Source organism: Mustela erminea, chromosome 7 (assembly GCF_009829155.1).
Source record: "Mustela erminea isolate mMusErm1 chromosome 7, mMusErm1.Pri, whole genome shotgun sequence".
Lineage (NCBI taxonomy): Eukaryota > Metazoa > Chordata > Mammalia > Carnivora > Mustelidae > Mustela > Mustela erminea.
In genome coordinates this window covers 122876811-122901062 of record NC_045620.1, presented here as the reverse complement: position 1 = coordinate 122901062, position 24252 = coordinate 122876811, and the positions used below count along the sequence as shown (strand labels likewise).

Here is a 24252-nt window from a genome sequence, read left to right as displayed (position 1 = left end):
CCTCCTCATGGCAGCCCTCATCCCAAGACAAGTCTTCCATAAAGCTCTTGTGTCCCATTCTGGGACCTGAGGTTGTTCCTGCAGATGCTGCTTCCAGAGCCAGCTCTGCCTCAACACCTTTAGGTCAGGCTGGTTACCTCATAACTAGTTCTGCCTCTCGTTGATCGTTGATCTTGATCCTGGCCATGCCACTGTTTGTAATTCCATGGGCCTATCTTTCCTTACATCATACCCTCCCTCAGCTCCCGGACTAGGTAGACACAGTATCTGAGCTCTCCTCATTCCAGCAGGGTGTTAGGACAAGGATCAGGTCCTGAGGCCCAAGACTGGCATTCAGAAATCTCAAAAATGCTATCTACTTGCTTTACATGAACATGTCACTCTAGCTGGAATGATTATTTACTCTTTTGTTAGTAGAAAAGAAAGCATTTCCAATTGTCTGCTTTTGCTTACATTGTTCTCTGTCCCAGGAATGTCTCCATGACCCAAATTTCTTCTCTTCCTGTCTGGATCCTAGCCATCAAGCGTTCCATAATGCTCCTAGGGATCCCTTGGTTCTATACAGCCCCGGCACCTCCTGCTTTGCTGGTGACTCTCCCATGCCTGCCTTGTCCCTGCTAAAAGTTTTCAAGCATTTTGAAGGCAGTGACTGTATCTTAGCCTGTTTTATGAACTATCAGTTGAAAGATGTGTGCTGAGGTCCTATTCTGTGAAGGACCTGGCATTTGGGGCATACAAAGAAATATAAGACTTAGGTCCTGCCTTCAGATAGTTACAGCTCAGTTGAGGACACTTTGTCACTGTGTCCATATGACCTGCGATAAGGACCTGTTTGTGTTAGTTTGCTAGGACTGCTATAACAAGATACCACAGACTGGGCTTTTTGCAAAAACAGAGATTTATTTTCTCACAGTTCTGGAGGTTGGAAATCCAAGAGCAAGGTGTCAGCAGGCTTGGTTTCTTCTGAGGCCTCTCGCCTTGGCTTGCAGACAGTTGCCTTCCTGCTGCGTCCTCACGTGGTTGTTCCTCTGTGTGTCTGTGTGTATATCCTCCATATATCTTTGTGTGTCTGAGTTTCCTCTTATAAGGACACTGGTCAGATTGGATGAGGTCCCACTCTCATAGCCTCCTTTTAATGTAATCATCCCTTTAAAGGCCCTTTCTCCAAATTCAGTTACATTCTGAGGAACTGGGGTTTAGGATTTCAACATACCAATTTTGAGGGGGACTTAATTTAACATACAACCTTGTTGAATGATTGGTTAATTGTAACCCTGTGGAACAAGGCCCAGCTTCCATAAGAGGCTAAACAGCTGTGGCCATTACTTGTGAATGGTCAACTAACATGTTTCCAGGATTTTGGAGGCATTTCATCAGGAATACTTCCTTTGGTTTCATAGTACACAATACAGCGTAAGACCCAGAGAAAACCTGTTTTCTTAAAGAAATGAATAGAAGTATATAATATCTGTATTTGATTTTCTATCTGTTAAAATTAGAGGTGGGGTGTCCCGTGGCCCACAGGAAACTCAGGGGAATCAGAATCCTCTCTCCAATAGTATTCTCAGTCTGCAACTTCTTGGAACTTGGTTTTCTTCTCTTGGTCCTCCATGTCGTCCAATTTTCTTTGAGTCTTTTTTTGTGGTTAAATCTTATCCAGAAACTGGTCTGTTAGGTCTGACCATCCTGGTCATATAGGTATTGGGAATAATTATAGGCTAGTAAAGGTAATTGACGTATGGATTAGCTAAGGGCAGGCCTAGTACGGGTGTGGCTGGTTCGAACGTTTGATGCATCAGGGAAGCCAGAGATTGAAGCAAGTGTCCAATATCAGGGTTTGCTGGAGTCAGGGGGACAAAGTGCAAAAAAACAGTAAGTACAGCTCTGCTCCACTGGATGGAGAAACATCGGGCTAAGAATTGATGGGGAAGACGTTGCTCTGAAAGCATGCAACATTGCTTTGCACACTCTTTCTTCCATCTGGCAAAATGGCCTTTTTAAAACAGCTCTGTTATTTTCGGAGCATCAGTGTGAGCAACAGCCATGTGCGGTCCTCATCGCCAGTACACACAGGTGCAGACACACGGGTTGCTTAGGCTTGGTCTGTCGGCTTCTGTGCCATACCAGTTGTTAAACATTTTGAATATCACCCTTTGTGCATATGTATAATTTCTTTATCTTTTTTGGGAAAACTTCTATCAAGGGCACCAGCTACTATGCTATTCAGGGTCCTCATATAAAGATTTACATGATAAATTTCACTTGGCATTCAGAACTCAGGATGATAAATAACTTTATGCTGTAGTGTACCGTTCCAATTAACATCAGCACTGAAGTCACCAGAACTGTCAGTTTCTCTACATGGCAGTGACTACTGACAATTCATCTTGGTTTCCTGGATGTCATCCAGTACATTGGCCAAAGAGGCCAGAGCAAGCATCTGTGTTGTATTTTAACCCCCTTCTTGCCTCTTTTTTTCCCCTTCTTCTTTTATTTGATCCTAAACTTTTGCTATTGCACATAAGTGCAGCATTGAGAGGTTCCCTTATCATTCATTCATTCATTCCTCCAACAAATATTATAGAGCTGTTACTATGTGCTAGGTACTGGACACAATGGTGAGCAAAACCTGACATGGTCCTAGTCCTTGTGGAATAAGAGTCAAATAATTAATGGCACAATAAGCTGAGAAGTCATGCCCCTACTTATGGCTTTAATCTCACCCCTGTCCACCAAGGTGAATTGTCAGTAGTCCCTGCCATGTAGAAAATGTAAACTATTTTCCTTTTTTGCAACTTTGGTCTTTTCTAATAAAAGATCTTCCCCTCTGCCCATCAATATGTCATTATCTCCCTTCTATGGAAATGATAATCCTCCTGTCTTCATTTAAGTTCTTGATCACCATCTTCTCTCCCCATCAACAGATTTCACAAGTGAGTTAGACTTGACCTTCTAATGCCTACTCACTTCTTAGCCACTTGTAATCCTGCTTCCACCCCAACTTCTCCGGGAGGCCAGGTGATTGTCCTGCTCTGGGCATTAACTCTATTTGGTCAACTGAGGCCTCGTTGTCCTTTCAATGCTAACAACCAGCAGAAGACAAGTTAAAATCTGCTTAAATCTGTTAAACCTTGTCCCTGAAACCTTCCCCTGACTTACCCCAGCAAAAATGCTCCCTGCCGGAAGTAACTAACAAGCTGTTTGGTCTTGGACAGGTCTCCAGACCTCAGCTTCCTTATCTGTCATATGAATAAGTTGTGCCAAGATCTCTTCCTGCCTTAGAATTTTGTGAGTGTAGGGAATTAGATGAGGAAAGAGCCAAGAGAAAGAGTGGCCCCAGTGTCTCCTGACCTGAGGGAAAATAAGAAGGTGAGGAGATAGTGAACTCTCTGATAGCTCATGGAGAAAGGGTAGCTGGGGCTTTGGGCCATGGGCTTTCTTTCTTTCTTTCCTTTTTTTTTTTTTTTTTTTTTTTTAAAGATTTCATTTATTTATTTGACAGAGAGAGAGAGATCACAAGTAGACAGAGAGGCAGGCAGAGAGGGTGGGGGTGGGGGGTAGCATGCTCCCCGCTGAACAGAGAGCCCGAAACGGGGCTCGATCCCAGGACCCTGAGATCATGACCTGAGCTGAAGGCAGAGGCTTAACCCACTGAGCCACCCAGGAGTCAAGGAGATGCTGGAGGGCAGTGATGAGGCTGGGCAATTGGGAAAAGCAGAGGGGCAAAATAAACGCTCCTGGAATCACAGCTATAGATACTCACAGAACAAGAGCTGTGTGCAGTCTCTGAGCTTGCCGACCCAAGATATGCAGAATTTGAAGTATGTCCTTGGCACATGCTAGCTCCTTGAATGGAAACACACACATCTCCTTTCCCATCATGAAGATATATAGTACAAGCACCAACTATTGCGGTTAGTTGAATACGTGAATGTTCCCTACTAGACAGTGAATGTTTGGAAGGCAGGGAGCCTCTCTTTCCAATCTTCATGGCTTCCCAGCTACTGTAGGAAGTTCACTTTGTTAAGCTGGACTGAAAAACATTCTTAGATTTTATTCAGCTTCCTACTGAATGGAAATTCTGAAAGTGATTCAGAATGATTAACACACCAGATTATTGTAGCACTGATGGTTGTCCTTTATATATTCTACTCAGATGAAGCCTTTCCTCATTTATTGTTGATTCATTTGTTATCTGTTTCTTCCACAATGTAAGCTTTTGAGGACAAAAATTGTTCCCACTGTGTTCCCAGTGCTGGGCACATAGTGGGCTCTTAATAAATATTTATTGGATGATTGCATGAATGAATCTCTGGATACAATCTCTGCTTATAATTCTTGTATTTGAAAACTTAGGGCCTGACGGCTTGCCTCAGGACTCAGGAGGGGAGCTAGCAATTTCCTCTTCTCTGCTCTCTCACTCTTTTCCTTTACCCAAGTGACAGAGTCTGGGCAGCCCTGGGACGTGGGAGGGAAAGAGGAATGTATCCACCCCATTAAGACTAGAGGGTGAGGCTTAAATTTGTCTGCAGCCCAGTGGCAAATGGGAATACAGGAAGGCTTGGCACAACCCCCAGAAGGATCCCTTCAGCAGGTCCTGCCTGGGGATTCTTTGGCAAGGCACAAATGGATGCCACCATGAGCTCTCACCCATGTGTCAGCAACTGGTAGGCCCCATCTTTAAGGGAAAGTTCAGATTCGTCCTTGGTCCACAGAGTTATGAAAGAATGGACTGGTGTATCAATAGCTACTAGTTGCATCAGTGGGCAAAGTGCAGAAGGGTGGGTTCTTCTGAAAGCCAAAACTAATGAAAAACAAGGGCCATGGGCTTTCTTTCTTTCTTTCTTTCCTTTTTTTTTTTTTTAAGATTTTATTTATTTATTTGACAGAGAGAGAGATCACAAGTAGACAGAGAGGCAAGCGGGGGGGGGGGGGGAGCATGCTCCCCGCTGAACAGAGAGCCCGAAATGGGGCTCAATCCCAGGACCCTGAGATCATGACCTGAGCTGAAGGCAGAGGCTTAACCCACTGAGCCACCCAGGCACCCCAGCCATGGGCTTTCTGAAAGATGTGGAAGTCTCTGTCCTCAGTGAGCTTGCATGGAGTGGAATCCACCATGCAACAGTGGTGGAAAGGGTGTCACTCGTAGTTACAATTCCTGTCATTCACAGAGAGCCTAGCTGAGCCAGGCAGATGGGAAAGTTCATCTTCAGTGGCTTATGCTTTCCCTGTGGGATACTTACCTTTTTCAATGCTTCTACTTCCCTGAAATGGGAAGAGAACCATCTGCATGACTGAATTCATGGGAAGTTGAAGGCACATGTAATTAGTTCCTCCTCCTATTAGTATTCAAGTTCCAAGAGGAGATAAGTAACAATCACTCCCTTTGATTTGGTAACTTCCTTTGAGGAATAAGGTCTAAGGAAGGAATAAAAAAAAAAAAAAAAAAAGAGGAGGAGAAAAGAGCCCAAATTTGCAATATTAGAGAATAGTAAAATCAATACGATTGAATACTATACAACCCTTAAAAACCAAGAAGACTGAGGCACATATAGGAATCTATAAGAATCAATATTGAAAAAGAAAATTAGAGGGGCACCTGGGTGGCTCAGTTGGTTAAGCATCTGTCTTTGGCTCAGGTCATGATCCCAGGGTCCTGGAATTGAGCCCCACATTGGGTTCCCTGTTCAGTGGGGAGCCTGTTTCTCCCTCTCCCCCTGCTTGTGTTCACTCTCTCTGTCTCTGTCAAATAAATAAAATCTTTAAAAAAAAAAAAAAGAGGAAAGAAAACTAGAACATAAAATGCTTTGTGCACTGATTATATGTCTGATTACTGATTTGTAAAAATATGTAAATTTTCATATTCTGACAATGTGTTCTGTATTGCTATTCTGTGTCTAGCTCAGTGCCTACACGTAGTAGGTATTTAATAATGTTTATTGAGTGAAGGAAGGAATCAGAAGTTAATTTAGAGAAATGCTTGCAATTTATTTTCATCAATTTCCTTTACTGTAAAGCTGCTTAAATGCATAACAAAAGACTTTTAAATAAGGTCATCTTTTCAATTTCATGTACAGGAAATACCAAATGTTAACAGTGGTGGCGTCTGAGTCTTGAGCTACAGGTAATTTCTATTTTCATTTATCAACTTCTCTGTATGTTCTCAATTTTCTACAATAACCGTAATCAAGGAGAAATGATTTGTTTAAAGGATCATCTTGAGACGACAAATTACAAACCCAAAGGAATGAATCTCTGTCATTGAAACTGCAGGCACTATGTGCTAAGCTTGGGGTTGGATATGCCTGGCATCTAGAAGCACACACACAGGACACCGCCAGTCCAGTCCTCCTCCATGTACAATTGGCTTTGGCACTCAGACTTCAAAAGCAAGGAGCAGCTGCTACCGGGAGTCTGATTGAAGCCTACACGTGTTAGGGAGGCATGCCTGTGTTTTAGATCATTAATGCTAGGGAAAATAGATGACATTGTCATCTCAGAAGGGTGCAAAGAAAGCATTTGTTGCAGTGTGCTTTTAGTTGTAAAAGTTTTTAAATAACCAAAACGTTCATAATAGAGATTATAATCCCTGGAATTTAGATGTAAAAACCAAAGGAATTTTATGGTACTTTCATTTTCTTAGTTGAGATCAGCATGCATGGATAATCTCCATCTTAGGAGAAACAGGATGGTTGTGGAGACTAACAGTGTGAAGTGGTCATTCCAGAGAACAAGACTCTCTTTTATTTATTTATTCATCAGAGACAGAGAGCACAAGAGCACAAGCCAGGGCGGGGGTGGTGGGGGGGAAGGGAGGGCGGCAGCAGGCAGAGGGAGAAGCAGGCTCCTCGCTGAGCAAGGAGCCCATTGAAGGATTTGATCCCAAGACCCTGGGATCATGACTTGAGCCAAAGGCAGCTGCCTAACCAACTGAGCCACCCAGGCTCCCCAAGATTGTCTTTTTTTTTTTTTTTTTTAAAGATTTTATTTATTTATTTAACAGACAGAGATCACAAGTAGGCAGAGGCAAACAGAAAGAGAGAGAGAGGGAGGCAGGCTCCATGCTGAGCAGAGAGCCTGATGTGGGGCTCCATCCCAGGACCCTGAGATCTTGACCCGAGCCGAAGGCAGAGGCTTTAACCCACTGAGCGTCCCCCAAGATTGTCTTTTAAACATGATTATGCTTCCATTGCCATGGGTCCAAGACACAATGGAGCTGCATCTACTGCTGAAGAATTCACCACCACCATCCTGCGAACAGGATGACATTGCTAAGTATGCAGCTCCGATAGGGGAACTAACTAATGCAGGACCTAAATGTCTTTTAGACAAGAGCTGCTGCATGATGTATAGCGCTCAAGATATAGCAATGAATCCATGAGACCTGGCAAAGAGACCAGAAATCCTGTTATTTGATAACAGAACACTAGGACATGATAAGGTATTTATTTGACTTAAAAAATACCTACTTCCTGGGAAAAAATTTTTACCACCCAAATCAACAGCTTGGACTGAAAGAAACCAAAAATCATTATCATTTGCATGGGGTGTATATACAAGGAATATTACTCAGCCATAAAAAAGTGTGAAATCTTGGTGTGCCTGGGTGGCTCAGTTGGTTAAGCGCTTGGCTCTTGAATTTGGATCAGATCATGGTCTCTGGATCATGAGATCGAGCTCCATGTCAGGCTCTGTGTTCAGTGTGTGTGGGGTCTGCCTGACAGTCTCCCTCTCTCTCTTCCCCTCCCTCTGTCCCTGCCCCCAATTGTGCTCACTCTCTCCCAAATAAATAAATAAATAAATAAATCTTAAATCATAAAAAGAGTGAAATCATGTCATTTGCCACAACGTGGATGGTTCTAGATGGCATAATGCTAAGTGAAATACGTCAGAGAAAGACAAATATCATATGATTTTACTCATTGGTGGAATTTAAGAAACAAAACAAACGAAGAAAAGAGACAAAAAAATAGATGTTTATATGTAGAGAACAAATGGATGGTTTTCAGAGGGGAGAGGTTATGCGTTGAACTAGGTAAAGGGGATTAAGAGTACATTTATTGTAATGAGCACTGAGTAATGTATACAATTGTTGAATCACTATACTGTACACCTGAAACTAATATAACACTGTGTATTAACTGTATCAGAATTAAAATTTTAAAAATCACTGTCACTTGGAAGTATAACCATTCAATTTGCCTGACGACAGCTAACTTAATAAACAGTATTTTCAAATTGTTAAAAAGAAATTTCTAAGGTATTCCAGATGAAACCCTATGGTTATGTAATAGCTACTTCTATTTAATGCCACAGGCTAGAAGATACTAACCTCCAGCAGAGTTTAGAAGCAGCTAAAATAAAGCCAGTTTAAATAAATGAAGGGGTCACCATCCAGTCTGTCCAGCAAGGTAGACCCAGAGTCCTGAGGCTTTGGAAACAATAAGAGTGTAGGGGTGTTTGTTGGGAAACACCCACTCCCTTTATCTAAACTCTATGTCTAGGTTGTAAATCAAGATGAGGTCTCTGTCAAAAAGGATCTCAACTCTCTGGGCAAGAGATGGATGCTTCATTCTTATTGATATAATTGCAAACAGCAAAGTTTCTGATATCTCTGATGGTAGAGCACGAAGTTTCGCAGTGTGTAGGAAAGCAGTAGTCCCTTGAAGAAGGCAGCTATCATGATACTTCACAGCTGCGTTATGTCCTCAGGGGACACTGCATGCTGTTCCCCGCGCAGCTGGCTTTATCTGTGCCTGTGCTTCCAGCCTGATGAATGGTGGGGAAGATTTTTACCTTCTTAGTGTGTGCTCGTTTTTATTTTCTCACGGGCAATTCTAAATGCTGAACACTCTACTGAGTGCCTTGCATATGTTATTTCATTTAATCTTTGCCATAACTGTTGGCTAGAGTCCTATTTTGCAGATGAGGACACTGAGGTCTGGTGGTGGTGTGTTTAAAGGGGTTTGTTCAAGGTCACACGGTAAGGAAGTGGCAGAGCCGTTGCCAACCCAGGTCTGCTGAACTCCAAACATAGTCTTAATGTCTTTACTTCAAGCAGACCTGGATATGAAAGACTATTCAAAAGCACACTGACTAAATTTATTTTGTGGGGCGGTGGCAGGCTCATGCACTATGGGGAGGATTGTAGATTGGAACAATTTTCCTAGAGGCCAGTTTGGCAAAAGTGTGGTAGAAAAAAATTAAGCCAGCAATTTGAGCTAGCAATTAATCTAGGAATTTAACCTAAGAAAATAATTTCAAACTGGACACAAGGCATGCATTAGAATTATGGTAATATTTTAAAAAATAAACACACAAACAAAAAACCCAGAAACAATGTAAACATTTTGCAGTAAGGGACTGGTTAATTGAATGGCTAAAGAGACATACAATGCATGAATATTCAGCTATTTTAATGATGAAAAGATATTTTACAGTAAAAAATACCAGATTATTGATGACCATTTATAGTGTGAGTCTATTATGTAAAATTGAATACCTTACTGTAGTTATATGTGCAAATATGCAGTTGATATGTGGAAAGGTGTTCACTATGTTTTTCTCTGGCCAATAGAGGTTTTTTTTTTTTTTTTTAACTGCTTTGTACTTTTCTTTACTGTTTGAATATTTTTTGAATTTGTTTCATTATTACAAAACAAAAAACTATTAAAAAAAGAGTGTCAAAGTTAAGTCCTTCTTGCTTCAAAAACTGGAGTGATTTCATGTGTCACATGTTTTATAGAACTGGGAATCAATTTTGCTTTGGAGAAAATTCAACAGGTATGTTAAAGATCCTTGAGTATGTTATAAATCCTGGACTTAGGTCAATTAGGACATGGTCTAAAATCAGATCTAGCTGGGCTATAAAAGTTAAATGTCTTACATTTTTCATTAAAAAAAATCTCTTCAAAGCATTTTCATTTAATTGGAGTCAGTCCTACTTGTTGATTGGCATTGGTACTTGGAAGTAAAGGAACTTTCACTTAAGTAGCTAAAGCAAATGGATTTCCAAGAGGCTGACTTGGGATTCAGGAAGTAAATCTAACTATAAATCTTTTGCCCCTGTATTAATGGTTCCTCAGGGGTTAGTTGGAATTAAGGAATTGGGCCCATTTAAGAAAAGTAGATGGAACCAGAGAGGTGTTGAAAATGACCGGAAAAGAGATGACCAATTGGGAGAAATAAAAGTGGGTTGTAAGCTCATGAAAAGATGCTCCACATGACTAGTCACTAGGGAAATGCAAATCAAGACTTCAGTGAAATACCTCACATCCATTAGGATGGCTATTAAAAACAACACTAACAAGAGAAAAAAAAAAAACCCCAAAAAGCAAATGTGAGCCAGGATGTGGAGAAGGAACACTCGTGCACTGTCGGTGGGAATGTAAAACGGTATAGCCACTGTGGAAATCAGTACAGAGGTTCCTAAAAAAATTAAAAATAGAATTACCATATGACCCAGCAATTCCACTTCTGAGTATATACACAAAAGAACTGAAAGCAGGGTCTCAGAGATATTTGTATTACCATGTTCACTGCAGCTTTATTCACAATAGCTAAAATGTGTCCATTATGGATGAATGGATAAGCAAAATGTGGAATATTATTTAGACTTAAAAAGGGGGGAATTCTGCAAAATGCGACAAGAGGGATAAACCTTGAAGACATTATGCTAAATGAAATAAGTCAGGCACAAAAAGACAGATATTGTATGATTCCCTTACATGAGGTACTTACAGTAAACAAAATCATAAAGACAGAAAGTAGAATAATGTTTGTCAGAAGCTGGGAAGGAGAGAACGAGAGTTATTGTTTAATAGGTATAGAGTTTCAATTTTACAAGATGAAAGCGTTCTGGGGATGGATGGTGGTAATGGTTGCATACCAATGTGAAGGTAAGCTAAGATGGTAAATTCTATGTAATGTGTGTTTTAGTGCAATAAAATAAAGGAAAAAAGTAGGTTTAACTGTTTTGGCAAGTGATTATGATTTGCAGAGGAAGAAGGAAAACGTCAAAGGGTCTTAAGAAAGAGTATAGCCCCAGAAAAAAGAGTTCTTTCCTTAACGTCTATGGATGGTTATGGCAATAAAAATAATGTCCTAAGTTTCATTCATCATTCAACAGAATCTCAGCACTGCCTGTCTTTTTTTTAAAATTTTATTTATTTATTTGAGAGAGAGTGAGCAAGAAAAAGAGAGAGCTCACACAAGTTAGGGGAGGGGCAGAGAGAGGGGGAAGCAGACTCCCTGCTGGGCTCCATCCCATCGCGACCTGAGCCACTGACTGAGTCACCCAAGTATCTCAGCACTGCCTGTCCTGAGGATGTTTTAAAGTTAATTAAGCCACTGAGCTACAGAGTGTATGTGTGTGTGTGTGGGGGGGGGGCGGCTAGAAGAAGGGCATGCAGGAGTTATTAACAGTTGAAGCGGTGGAAACAGATGAAGTCAATCTAAGTGAGATGAAAGGAGGGAAAAATAAAATCTTGAGATTATAAACATTTTATGCCTTTGTAAAAAAGGAGCAGCCAAGAAATGTGCTGGCACAGGGAAGGTCAGAAAAACAGGTAGAGGGAAAGGAGAATGATGTAGGAGAGGGAGAAGAAGAGAATTTGAAAAAGGAGGAGCTTGCAGTATCCATCCAGCACAGTAGAAAGACCCATAAGTAGGAGGACCAAAGTGTCCACTGGATCTGGCAATCAGCAGGAACTAGAGTGTAGCCCCAGCAGGAGGACAGGATCACCTATCCAAGTGGCTCATTTGTGCGCACCTCCACACAGTCTGGACTGGACTGGAGGGGGAGGTAGGTCCTTCAAAAGGGGACAACAGGGTGAATGTGGAGATGCATAGTTTTGGGTAACTCCAGCTATTATTGGGATGGGAACTCTGCTGGTGTCTAGAGGTCCTAATAAATCCGGTGAGGGGAAGATCTAACGAAGTGTACCTAGGGTGCCAGGAACAGGTCTTTGACAAGAATCAGTTGATTGAACATAAATGGGTGAATTTATGAGCGAATGCGGGGTGTGGGTGAAAGGTTGCTTTATGAGCAAGACAGGGAGAAGATGGATGATCGTGGGTGTGGCAGAATGGGATGCCTGCCTCGGGAGGAAGCTGCCCACTGCCTCAGAGAGATGCCAGGGAGCATGGCATTTTCACGGCGGCCAGGTTTCAGTTAGGAGGGGTGAGAAGGGTTTAAGGATTTACAGAGGTAGCTCTAGGATGGAAAACACTGGCGGCAGCAGCAGCGGCAGGACAGGACTGAAGCAGGTGAAAGCAGCTAACTGGGAGAAAGAGTGCAGGAAAAGGATAGATGTATGCTTTACAAAGCACTTCCGCAGCCAGTGACTCATTCATCCTTAGGACATCGCGGGGAGAGAGATAGGTATTATATTGCCAGCCTTTGGGACGAGGGATGCTTTCCAGATAAGGCCATCACGGCTCAGAAAGCCCGTTCGGCAGCTGTTTGATTCCTCCAGTGACAAGGAACACTCCACTTTTTGCAAGTAGTACTTCCATTATAGACTTAAAAAAAAAAAAAAAAAAGCGCGTTGAAAAGAAGAAAGGTGTGGGCCCCCTTGAGGGGAAAGCTCTGTCAATGACAGACATTTTGGGTAATTCATAGAATTGCAGAGCCAGACGTGTCAGTCAGATCTTTTCATCCGTAAAACGAAGGGGGCAGATGATCTTTCTTTTCCCTTGTCTAACAGCCTGTGAAATCATCTAGGCAACCACCTTCCAATTTTACACAATATAAAAAAAGCGGCCCGCGGGATGCGTCTCTCTCAAAGTAATACAACAGATTAGTGGAGGGCCAGGCCCAGAGCCGACTCCTCCCGGGTGTGCGGGGCCTCGCGCCGCGGCACCGCCACCTTCTCCGCGAGATAAGCGCGGCGGGAGGCTGCAGGCCGGGCGGCCTAGCTGAGAGCACCCTGGGGCTCCAGGCGGCTTCCCGGCAGCAGTCGGAGGAACGCCCCGAGGGGAGGGGAAGAGTTGGGGCCTCCTTTCCCACACTTCGTTAGGACGCGGGCCGGGGCGGGACCCGGCTGCCCTCCCTGGGGCTGGCGGCCGGCAGAGGGCGCGGGGCGACTGTTCCCTCCGCGGCCGGGCGGGGAGCGCGCTGCCCCGGCGCGCCGTCGGAGGTTGTGGGTGCAGGGTCGCCGCGGCCCGGCCGGACCCGAGAGCGCAGGGGCAGCGCTGCGGGCGGGGCGGCGGGGAGCTAGGGAGTGGGGCGGGGCGGGGTGGGGCGGGGCGGGGGCGGGGCCGCGAGCGGGGGGCGGTGGCGGCGGCGGCGGCGGCGGCGGCGGCAGCGGCGGCGGCGGCGGCCGAGGAGGAGGAGAACATGGCGGCCGCGGAGAGCGGCTGAAATGCCTGTTCTTCAGGCCAGGCGAGCGGGAGTCTGACGCGATCCGCCGAGCCCTCCCCTCAGACGGCTGCACCGCGGCCTCGAGCGCCTCGGCCGCCCGGTTCCCTGCTGCTTCCTCAAGCGGAGCCTGCGCCCCGTTCTTTCTGCATCCCCCTGCGGGGGGACCCCTGCTCCGGAGGAGGGGGCCGGAGAGCCGCGGCAGCGGCGGGGCGGCGGCGGCGGGCTCCCGGCCCGGGGAGCGGCGGAGGCCGCGGCGGCGCCGCCTCGGTCCCGGCGAGCGCGGCGCCCGTCAGCGCGGCCCAGAGGCGGCGGCGGCGGCCGGTGAGTGGCGGGCGGCGGGCGCCGAGCCTCCCGGTGGGTGCAGCTGTCACGAGCCGCGCGGCCGCCGAGGCCCTAGGGGGCGGGGAGCAGCTGGCGCCCCTCCGCCCCCCACTCTCCTTTCTCTCCGTTCCGTCCCCCTCCCACTTTCCCCGAGTTCTCCCTCGGCCTCGCTCGGCTGGAGGGGGCGGAGGTCGCAGCTGTCACGGGCGCCAGCTGGGGGCTGCGCCCGCGAAGGAAATTGCTGCAGCAGCGACTTCGCGGCCCCTTTTCCCAGTTGCCCTAGTTAGCGCCGACTGGGCGAGCATCCGCGGAGGGTGCGCGAGGTTCGCGGCCGCCGGCCCGGCGTGGGGAGCGGCGCCCCCAGCCCGCCGGCGCTCCCCGCCGCCGCCGCTGCCGAGAGGGGGAGCCGGAAGTCGGCGCGGGCGCCCCTCGGCCCCGGCGCGCGCGGTGACCTTGGCAAGCCGGGCAACCTCTCCGAGTCTCGCTTGCCGGGACTGCGAAATGGGGATGACCATGGCGTGCCTTCCCGTAAGCGCAGCCTTCGACGGCGCTTCTGTTTACCCCGGGGCACTTGCGTTTTCCTTCTCCCGTCGAGGGCTTTCGGAGGTAGAAAGGGGATGGATCAGTGAGATTTTGCTGTGGGGCTAGGGTTTGGTCCCCTTCTTAGGAGTCGCTGGAAGGACCTAGGAGGGGGAGCCGGCGTGTTGACTGGACGACCGGGAGGTGGGACTGGTTAATGGTCAGCGGCAGAACTCGAGCCGCCCTCTGGTCTCTCGGAAGAGAAACGGAGAAACCGGACACCAGGGTCCCTAGTCCTAACTACCCAGCTGTGGGTTTGGTTTTGTTTTGTTTTGTTCGTTTTGCTTCTTTTTAAAGCAGCCAACTCCCCACCCCCCATGGTCTAGACACTGACGATGTTAGAGGGAGATGGAAGGTTTGACAGTAAAGCCTGTGTGTGTGACAAGGACAATCCACGGTGCTGTGGCTGCAGAGTTTGTTGGGGAGGAAAACTTTAAGCTGGAGGATCTTTTAGCCTTTAATGCTTGGTTCTCCTCGTTCACTGTAGAAACGTTGAAGAGGCAGGTGTCCTTGTGGAGAAGGTGACTTTTTTTTTTTTTTTTTCCCTTTTGAGAGGGCGAATTTTTAATGTCGAGTATGGTGATGGTGAATGAAGGGTTCTTGAGTGAATTGCAGTCCCAGCACCCTCTGTTGATGCCAAGAATAATCTTTGTGGTGATGATTTGTGAGGGCTGAGGCTTACACTTCAGTGATTAAGAAATCTTCAAGTGTCTGTGTCAAACATTGCTGTGGTGGAGCTTGCTGTACTGCTGAAGGGATGGATATCAAGGGTTAAATTTGTTTGAGGTTTGTCTCTTCTTCTGGAATTGGTTGGAGGTTAGGCTCCAAAAAAAAAAAAAAAAAAAGTTGGCCAAAGGGGCCTCTCAGTTTGTTTCACAGAAGCTATGATGTAGTAGGAAGGGGGTCAGATTACTTCATGTTGAGAATAATGTGAAAAGAAAGTATTTGCTTGGGTCTTTTGGCTCTTGAACTAGAAATAGTTTTGGGTGAAAGGTAGCAGTGGGGTTTGATTCAGCTTAATAAGTGGTCATTCCTTGAACTATTTGTCATAAAATAGATACCATTTGAGTGTGTTTCTGTTTTGCCTCCTGTACTTTGTGGAAAGGTCTAATTTGGTTTTGGCCAAATTAGCCTCTGAAATGTTTTCCCTCCATTTCTTATTCAGACTTCTTGCTTTGGGAACAGTGGATCAAAAAGGGGGCCTGAATAGGGAAATACATGGTTTGGAGAGAAAATGGAGGGGTGTTGCTTATAAGAACAGGTGTTTGGTTTGATTTTTGTAGACATTTTGCACTGCTTATTTATTACATTTATTTAACTCTCAAGGAAGTTTGAGTTTGAAGGTGCAAAACTTGAATTTGACATAGTTTGTAGTTAATCTCTTCCCCATTTCTGAGAAAATCTGTAGGATTGTGTCTATTAAATTGCTTTTTGTGTGGTTTAAGCCAAGGGAGTATTTTAGATCTGCATTTTTGGGTAAGTGGTTTTATTGAAAAAAAGTGCTTGATGGAACTAATGGTGATTGTTCCTCTTAAACTGGGATTATATAGACAATGCATTTTCCTCCCTCTTTCTGCCAACATTTGTTTTTCTTTCTCCCTCAATTCTAGGGTTTCATTTCTAGAAATCTGGGCTGGAAACAGAAGCAGCAGTTTGTATAATCCCAAGAATTTGCTTATGCCAGGAAGCTGTAAGGGTAGCATGAAGTGGGTGTGATATAAAGATACTGCTACTACTTAAGACATTTAACTGTTGAGGGAGTCTAGGGTCAAATTTAATTTTTGTTGAATTTCCTGTTTTGTGTGTATGTGTTAATCTTTTGGTGGGCAGAGGATTGGGTTGCTATGGTGCTGACTGGTATATATTGTGAAAGTGTTGGCAACATTTCATGCTTTTACTCTATAGGGAAGGGTGGTAAACAAGCCTAAATAATTTAAAGATGTTCTCAGGGTGGAATGTTCTCTCCATGTACTCTTGATCCTGCTAATCCAATGACTGGTCTTCACCAGGACTAAATGTTAAGTGATAAGGATGGTGTGGAGGTGCTGAAAGGTAGAGTGTGGGAGAGAGGATATTGGACATTCCATGAAAATCTTTCCTCTGTTGGATTACGTATCACAGTGTGATTTCTAATTGTTTTTCAAAGACTTTTAGCCCTCCCTGCTTTGTTGTCATCAATTTTATATACCTAATCTTAGAGAAATAACTACCTCTGTTCCTTAGTTTCTCTCTCTTTTTTTTTTTTTCTTCATCCTCCAAGGGTTCCACATTGTTTGAATGTTACGTGGCATATCTTTTGGAGTTAGTTGGCCTTAAACCCTATGGCCTAACATAGGTTTCATTTTAGGACAAGTACGGGAGGTCAGTATAAACACATACTACCCGTGAGTCTTGGGGCGCGGGAGGAGAGCCCCAGGATGCTCATTATTATCTTAGTCATGTCTTTTGCCTTCTACATAGGACAATCACAAGAATTCCCAGAGGACGAGCAACCGCTTTCCTGGCAGAGGTTCATAACCACGTGGTGGGCTCCTTTCTAGCTTACCTGCAAATGTCAGGCACAGATGGAAGTGTGGGACTGGGTGAGAAAATTATGCCATCCAGGAATTGAACTGGGTCTGGGCTTCAGAGCTGCACAGATTTCTTCCTATGGTGTACAGCTTTCCTATCCACTGGGACAGACTAGACTGTAGGAAAACTTTGTTGCTTCTTTCCTCAGTTAACCACTAGGTTAGGCTTTGGTCATTGGTCACTGAGAACGGGCCCTGTGGCCTCTGACCTTTTTTCTTACCATTTGAGATGAGGTCTAATCATTTCAAGCCTTTCCTTCTTCTCCCTTCTTTATAGTTTAGCCAGACTTTGTACTTTTCTCTCAACATGTGGGGTTAGAGGTCATAAAATGCCCTAGTGCCAACTGGGTACCATACTTGGTTGCTTAGTTTAAAGAGGTGCAGGAATTTTCCTATAGTTCTGGACAATGTTTCACAGGCGTCAGTATTTAGATTATAGGTAGTTGGAATATGGGAAAATTGATATTTTATATTTCCACAGGATATGTGGTTGAAGAAGAGAAATCATTACAAAACACTGACATCAACATATAAATCCAATTCGGAGGCGCAAGTGGAGTGGGTTGTTGTATCCATGCTTCCTCCCCCATACCCCCATCTGCAGCACAGTATTTTTGAGGCTCCTTGAAGTGACAGGCTTTTAGAAAAGCTTAGTATAGTTATCATATTTTCGAAGATAAATAGCTTATGCCGAAACAGAAGCTATAGTCACTTGAGTTTTGTAAGACTTGAAATTAATCACCCTCCAGTCACCCTCAATTTATATATATTTTGATCTAATCTCTCCCCATGGATGTTTTAGTGTGGAGAGCCGGGAAGTTTAGCTTTACTGAGACATCCTGGACCCGACCATTGGGAACAGGCAGATGAGACTGATAACGGTAGGTGCAGGCGTAGAGGCAAAATACACCTGTAAACAGGACCAGAATTCTAATAATACTGCGGTGTCCGCCGTTTCCAGAGTGATACTTTAACTTAGCTCTTCTAGCTTATACTTTTTGAGGCAAGTTTTAGGTTTCTTTTGGAAATGGAGGTTTGACTTCAGAAAGGGATGATGTCCTGGCCCTTCCAGACACTTAGTAGAAGTAACCTTGGGCTAGTTATGTAACCACGCTAAACCCCAGGTTTTCATGTGTAAAATCGGAATAATGTACTTACCCTCACATTGTTATGATGTTTAAATTATTAAATAACAAAATAGATCATGCATAATGATTGGCACAAAGTAAGACTTTAATAATGTTTTCCTACACTAACAATCTAAACACATCACTATCTAATTCATCACTAAATTCGATTCTTTTCTCTGCCATTTAGATTGTCCCCTTTATTTCTGGTTCTTCAATCTGGTCCTCCTGTCATTTTGCACATGGAGTGAAGAGAGTCAATCGTTTCTGGGGGCCCGCCTTTCTTTATCATTAGATCAGCATGTTGGACTGATTTCATATTTTTTCTTTCTATGATTTGTAGGTTTATAGCTGTTTGCCTGCATGTATTTGCCTACAAAGAAATGCTTAAAAATTCCTTTCCAAGATGGTTTTTCGTGTTATTGTTTGTAGCAGAGACTTTCTGTGCACAAATTTATCAAATGTAAATAATTTAAACAGTTCTTGTATCTCTTATTCCAGAAAATTTGCTGCAGATGGCACGTGCAGAAATGCTTTGTAAACTGTAAAGTACTACACAAGTGAAGAAGGTGTTATAATGACCTGTTGATACCTTGCTCTGATTTTATATGTTTCATTTTCTTTATTTAAATTATTTCCTTTTCCTTTACCTCTTGACCTTCAAAAACAGGGTCAAAGTTGGTATGTTCTCTAGAAAGCTTGATTTTTATCACTCGCTCAGCATCGGTTGCTCAGTTTTTCAATATAATAGATTTTTTATTTCTTTTTTTCTTTTTCTTTCTTCTGGAAAGAAATCCTTTTTTAAAATTGTACATTGAATTGTTTTTCCTAATTGGGTTGGAACAGTCCTTGAGATGACGCGAACCACACTGTTTTATTAAAAAAATTTTGCTTATAAATTTTTTAAAATTTAGATTCAAATGGAGTTAACATATACTGTATTATTAGTTTCAGGGATAGAATTTAGTGATTCATCAGTTCATCTTACACCCAGTGCTCATTACATCAAGTGCTCTTCTTAATGCCCATCACCCAATTAGAACCACACCATTCAGAGTGAAGGGGCCTTAATGGTAATTTCGCACAGCCTCCTTAATATTACAGATGAGAAGACTAAGGCCAGGCAAATACAGTAATTTTCACGGGTCACGTACTTAGTGGCATTACTTAGGCAGAAATCCAGGAATTTGTCTTCCAGGTTTCCTTAGGAGAGGTTCTGTTTTGTTTCAGTATTTGAAAGTTATTACAAAGATTTTAAATCTGAAGAATTTTAGTAAGCTTTTAAGTAATGTGTAAGCGAGGAGGAGAGGAAATTTTTATTTTTTGGCCAAAATTGACGGTTAAATATTGCAGTAAATTAGTAAGCAGGGATGTTCTCTCAAAAACTACAAAAGTGCCTGGAGAGAAATGTCTGCTTTTCTTGTATGGCCCTCATTCAGAGTCGGCAAATATTTATTGAGCGCTGTCTCTGAGACACACTGTACTCAGGTACTGTGCTTATTCTGCATGTTACATTTTATAAACGAGGAAACAAGGCTCAGGGTGGTTAAGTGGTTGGTGTAAGATTGCACAGCTTGTAGGTATTAGGGATGACATTTGAGTCCAGGGTCTTTTGATCTGAAATCACAGGCATCCCTTAATTTTATTTATTGAAAAGTATTTTTAATTAATTAATTAGTTAATTAATTAATGTATAGTATGTGCATGGTTGGGTGTGGGGAGGAGGGGCAGGAAGACAGAGAATCTGAAACGGGCTGAGTCTCCGTGACCCTGAGATCACAATCCGAGCAGAAATCAAGAGTCTGAGGCTTGATCAATTTCGCCAGTCAGGTATCCCTTCACAGGCATGTCTTTAAACCGACTTTTCTCCAGTTGTGTTTGCCACAGTTGGCCGCTTGTAGCACTTCTTTCTGGGCTTTCTCTCGTCCTTACATGTGCAGTGGAGACTCCTCTAATCTCCTTGCTTTTTGAGGATCCAGGAGCCCATATATATCAGTTTCTTATTGATAGTGTCACTTTAAGATTTTCGTGCTGTTTCTGAACTCACCTTTGTACTTTAGTAATGTTGATTCTTTGGTGCTTCTGTCTAGGTAAGCTTATCTTAGAATGGTTGGTTTTGGATTCTTAGCAATAAAATTCTGCCTCTCAGGTTTCGTTAGCATTTAAATAGCTAAAGCTCAGGTGTTGGTTTTTTTTTCCCCCAGCTGGAATAAATTGCTTGGTCATTCTCTGTGTTTCCACTTGTACTTTTTTTTTTTTTTTTTAAATGTAGGCTACCCCTGCTGGGCGTGGAGCCCAGTGTGGGGCTTGAACTCACGCCCTGAGATCAAGATCTTAGGTGAGATCAAGAGTCAGACACTTAACTGACTGAACACCTCCACTTGTACTTTGAATGGTTGATCTCATTCTGATAGCTTTAATACGTTACATCTTAAATTTTTAGTTTGCCTATATGGTTAAAATATTTACATGCTTTCATTATCAAGCATAGATTTGATTGTTTAATGGAAGATATTCTGTGTGAGTGTACATAAAGATATCACACGGTATTTGACCAGATAGTTGAAGGATGAAATGTCCTTGCTTTTTGAAAGCACCTGTGTGTATAATACTGGCTTTACTTTGGTGAATTTGTTTGGAGGAAACTGGGGGAAGAGTTGCTTGTTGTGCAAAGTCTTATACCTCCCTCTCCATTCCAGGTGGTACAGGAAGTCTGTAATTGAATTTCTAAGTAGCCGCTCAATCATTCATTCAAGACATAGTTATATAAGTACCTACTTTGTTCAAGGTGCTGTGTTGTTAAAAGATAGGGGAGTTAAAAGATAAGATACAGATCCTGTTCTTAAGGAGATTATGACCTAAGAGAGGTGATAAGACAAACACACAAATACCTGTAATACTGATTGAATGTGATGAGTGCTGTGAGAGAGGTATGAAAGAGTACTTTGAGGAGTCAGGAGCGGGAGTATTACTCTCATTGGAGAGTGATCAGGGCGGGTTTCATGTAGGGCCTGGGGTGGACCAGAACCCTGAAGGCAGGGGATGGTTTGTATGAGTGAGGGTGAGGGGAGCAGTATATTAAGGAAGATGAAATTCCAGAGATAAAAGGACAGAAAAGCTTGGGATTATTTAGGAGTAATGAAAGGGGAGAGTGCAAGGAGGAGGGTGGCACCAGCTGAAGGAGGAGGAGGGAACCAGATGCTGTGGGTGCAATGGCAAGACATTGCAGGATTTTAATGGAGGGAGGTGGTGGGGAACAGTGAAGTATGCAGATCTGGATGAGATCTATGAGAAATGTCAGTTTTCCAAATTTACATAGATTTTTTTTGGCAGGTTTTACACCCCAAATTTTATATTTTCATAGTTTTTGAAATGATTCCATATGTAAAGCTTACCACACTAGGAACTTATTCACTCATTTTTATGTATATTCGAGAACAGATTATGTGCTTTTTTTTTTTTTTTTTCTTGATAGGAGTTAGTACAAAATCTTTTTCACTGGCTTATACTTTTTTTTTTTTTTTAAAAGCAGTAGCTTTTTTTTTTTTTTTTAAACAGCGTATTGTCATTTGGCATTTATGCAGTGGACTTGTTTTTTAAGTGTAAAAATGTCATCTCCTTGTATAAATATAAGTATTTCTCTGTATAAGTGAGGTTGGTCATGTAAGTTGAAAGTCCCTGGCTCTCAATATAGTTCATGATTTATTTTACTGATTTATTTATGCCCTGCCATGTTCCAAAAAGGATTTAAGGCAGGATATGTCATGAAGAGTCTTGGACCTTGTTCTAGCCCTATCTATTATTTGACTGAACTGCTAGCCAACATTACACCGAGGGAACAGTGTTAAAGACAACTGGTGTCACAGAATGTGCTGCAGTTGTGTCTTTTGCCAAACTGGTAGTAATTCAGAGATGAAGACAATATAATTAGAGTACCTTTAAAGATAACTCCTTTAAACTTTGCTAGCACGCGAGAGAATTTGGTAGGAGGGTAACGAGAGATCGCTTTGACCCTTCAGGTCCCAGGCACAGTTAGAACCATGGTGTCCACAGTACAGTTTACTTAAAATTATCTGGGAAATGGGAGAAATATTAAATGGGAGAAATATTAGAGGTCTCTAAGGAAGTTTTTTTTTTTTTTTTTTTTTTTTTTTTAAGTCTCTTGTGATGAGTTACAGTTTATAGGGGCCTGGGTAACTGGATTTTCAAGTTTGTTGGAATAGTCGACTCTTAACATACTCCGTCTTACAGTAGGAAGTCTCTCTGAAGATCTTTTGTGTAATACTTCACGGAAGTTAACTGGTCATCTTAAGGCAAAGGACTGAAAAATTGTCTAACTTAAAGGTGACTTACTCATTTTTCTTTCATGAAAACACAGATGTTCCAAATTTGCTGACATTTTCTGTGACAAGTGGCTGTGAGTAATGTGCTACCTAGCAGATAATTATGAAAAATAAACACACTTACTTTATCTGCCTCTTTGGGATGATGGTAAGTTCTTAACAGTGACTCAAAAAGTAACTACTTTTCAGAACAAAATCAAATTCAGTGTTATAGACAGAGGTTATTAAAAATGAGTATTTGGGGGGCGCCTGGGTGGCTCAGTGGTTAAGCCGCTGCCTTCGGCTCGGGTCATGATCCCAGGGTCCTGGGATCGAGCCCCGCATCGGGCTCTCTGCTCAGCAGGGAGCCTGCTTCCTCCTCTCTCTCTCTGCCTGCCTCTCTGCCTACTTACGATCTCTGTCTGTCAAATAAATAAATAAATAATCTTAAAAAAAAAAAAATGAGTATTTGGAACTGTTTCCATCATTATTGGATTTTATTGCTGAAAATGATGTATGTAACTTTGAGAATGTTTTTATACATACCTTTGAACTTGGAAACAAAATGTTCGATAAAAACCTTATAAAAATTAGTTGTTTTAATGATTTTGCACCTACCTGCCTAAGTTATAAGAAAGCAATACCTTTTGTTTCATTAGGAAGAACAACTGGTTGTCATCAAGAAATACGGAAAAGCGCTAACTGAACTTTAGCAAAAACATTTGCATAAATGGTCAATGGGATTGAAAATTGAATAGAATATCATGTTTTATACAGTGCAGCAAATGATGCCATTCTTTGATTTGGTTTTACCCATCTTGGTGAAATATATTTTTTGGCTGTGATAGCCGTTAAAACCAAATAAAATAGTTACTTACTATAAAAATGAACTGAAATTGAGAACCAGACCTCAAGTTGACATTTTACAAAATACAAAAGCAAAGTTGAAAAATAATAAACCGTATTCAATCACATTATTTTCACTAAAATAGGGGTGTTAATAATAGTGTTGGGAATAGCACAAAACTGTGTCATCAGTAAGTAAGATAAATGCTTTAAAATTGTTTGTTTTATTATAAGAAATGGCATTCTGTTAAATTTCCATTTTTGTGTGTGCTTTACAAGGCACATAAATTATTGGTCTGGTGTGCACTGTATATAAATTATAAATAAATTTAAATATATGGCTTCCTGTTCAAAACTTTTAAACTGTGAGGTATATAATGATAAATAGTTATCAGTGTTTTTTAGCAAGGGTTCTTAACTAAAAACCCTTGGAATTCATAGACTAACAGTTTCTAGATAGTCCTTAGAGGGTCTGTGAATACTCTGAAATTATATGCAAAATTTTGTGAGCATTTCTCTGGGAAGAGGGTCTATAGCTTTTAATTTACCAAATTCCCCAAAGGGTTCATGACCTCCCCAAAGGTTAAGAACCTCTGTTGTTAAGGACTGGGACCTCAATAACTCCATTCATCTACTCTTACCCTCTTGCCAAGTTTAATGGATATATCTGATGTCATTACTCAAGCCCGCAGTATGACTGGATTTGCAGTCCATTTTTCCATTTTGCAATAGATGTGATTACACTGTCTTTGGCTTTTACAGATGTTTGAGTTCTATTTGTTGCACAACTACCTGGCCTTCCTCATCTGACTGCTCTTATATATTATTTCCCACCTCTGTCCCCCTAAACCCTAATAAAAAAGAGTGGACCTTTTGTAGGAGTGTGGAGATGGGAATGCATATATGTATGGCAGAGCCCGGTATCAGTTCAAGTGTAGGGAGACCCTGTTGGGTAGACTGGAATTCACAGTTGCTGTGCTTTTAAACTTTTTCTTTCTAGCATTTGAATCTCAGCTTTCTAGAGTCCTTAGGGTCTGATTAGACATATGCTAGAAACACTTTCCAAGTTTGATCAGCTGCTTAGATCTGTTCCTTTTCCTCCTGTCATCGTTCTGATTTAGGCC

General features: G+C 42.7%; 1 protein-coding gene across 2 annotated transcripts in view; it reads left to right on the top strand.

Moving 5' to 3' along the window:
• The first annotated feature begins 13287 nt into the window (after window positions 1-13287).
• Window positions 13288-24252, top strand: part of NCOA1 (nuclear receptor coactivator 1) — a 237818-nt gene continuing 226853 nt past the window's right edge. The window contains exon 1 of one of the 2 annotated variants that reach the window (XM_032353140.1): window positions 13288-13684. The gene's annotated coding sequence lies outside the window, so the exon portion shown is untranslated. Of the gene's footprint in view, window positions 13685-13717; window positions 14213-24252 lie in introns of those variants that run through there. The other variant, XM_032353141.1, reaches the window with a different exon arrangement.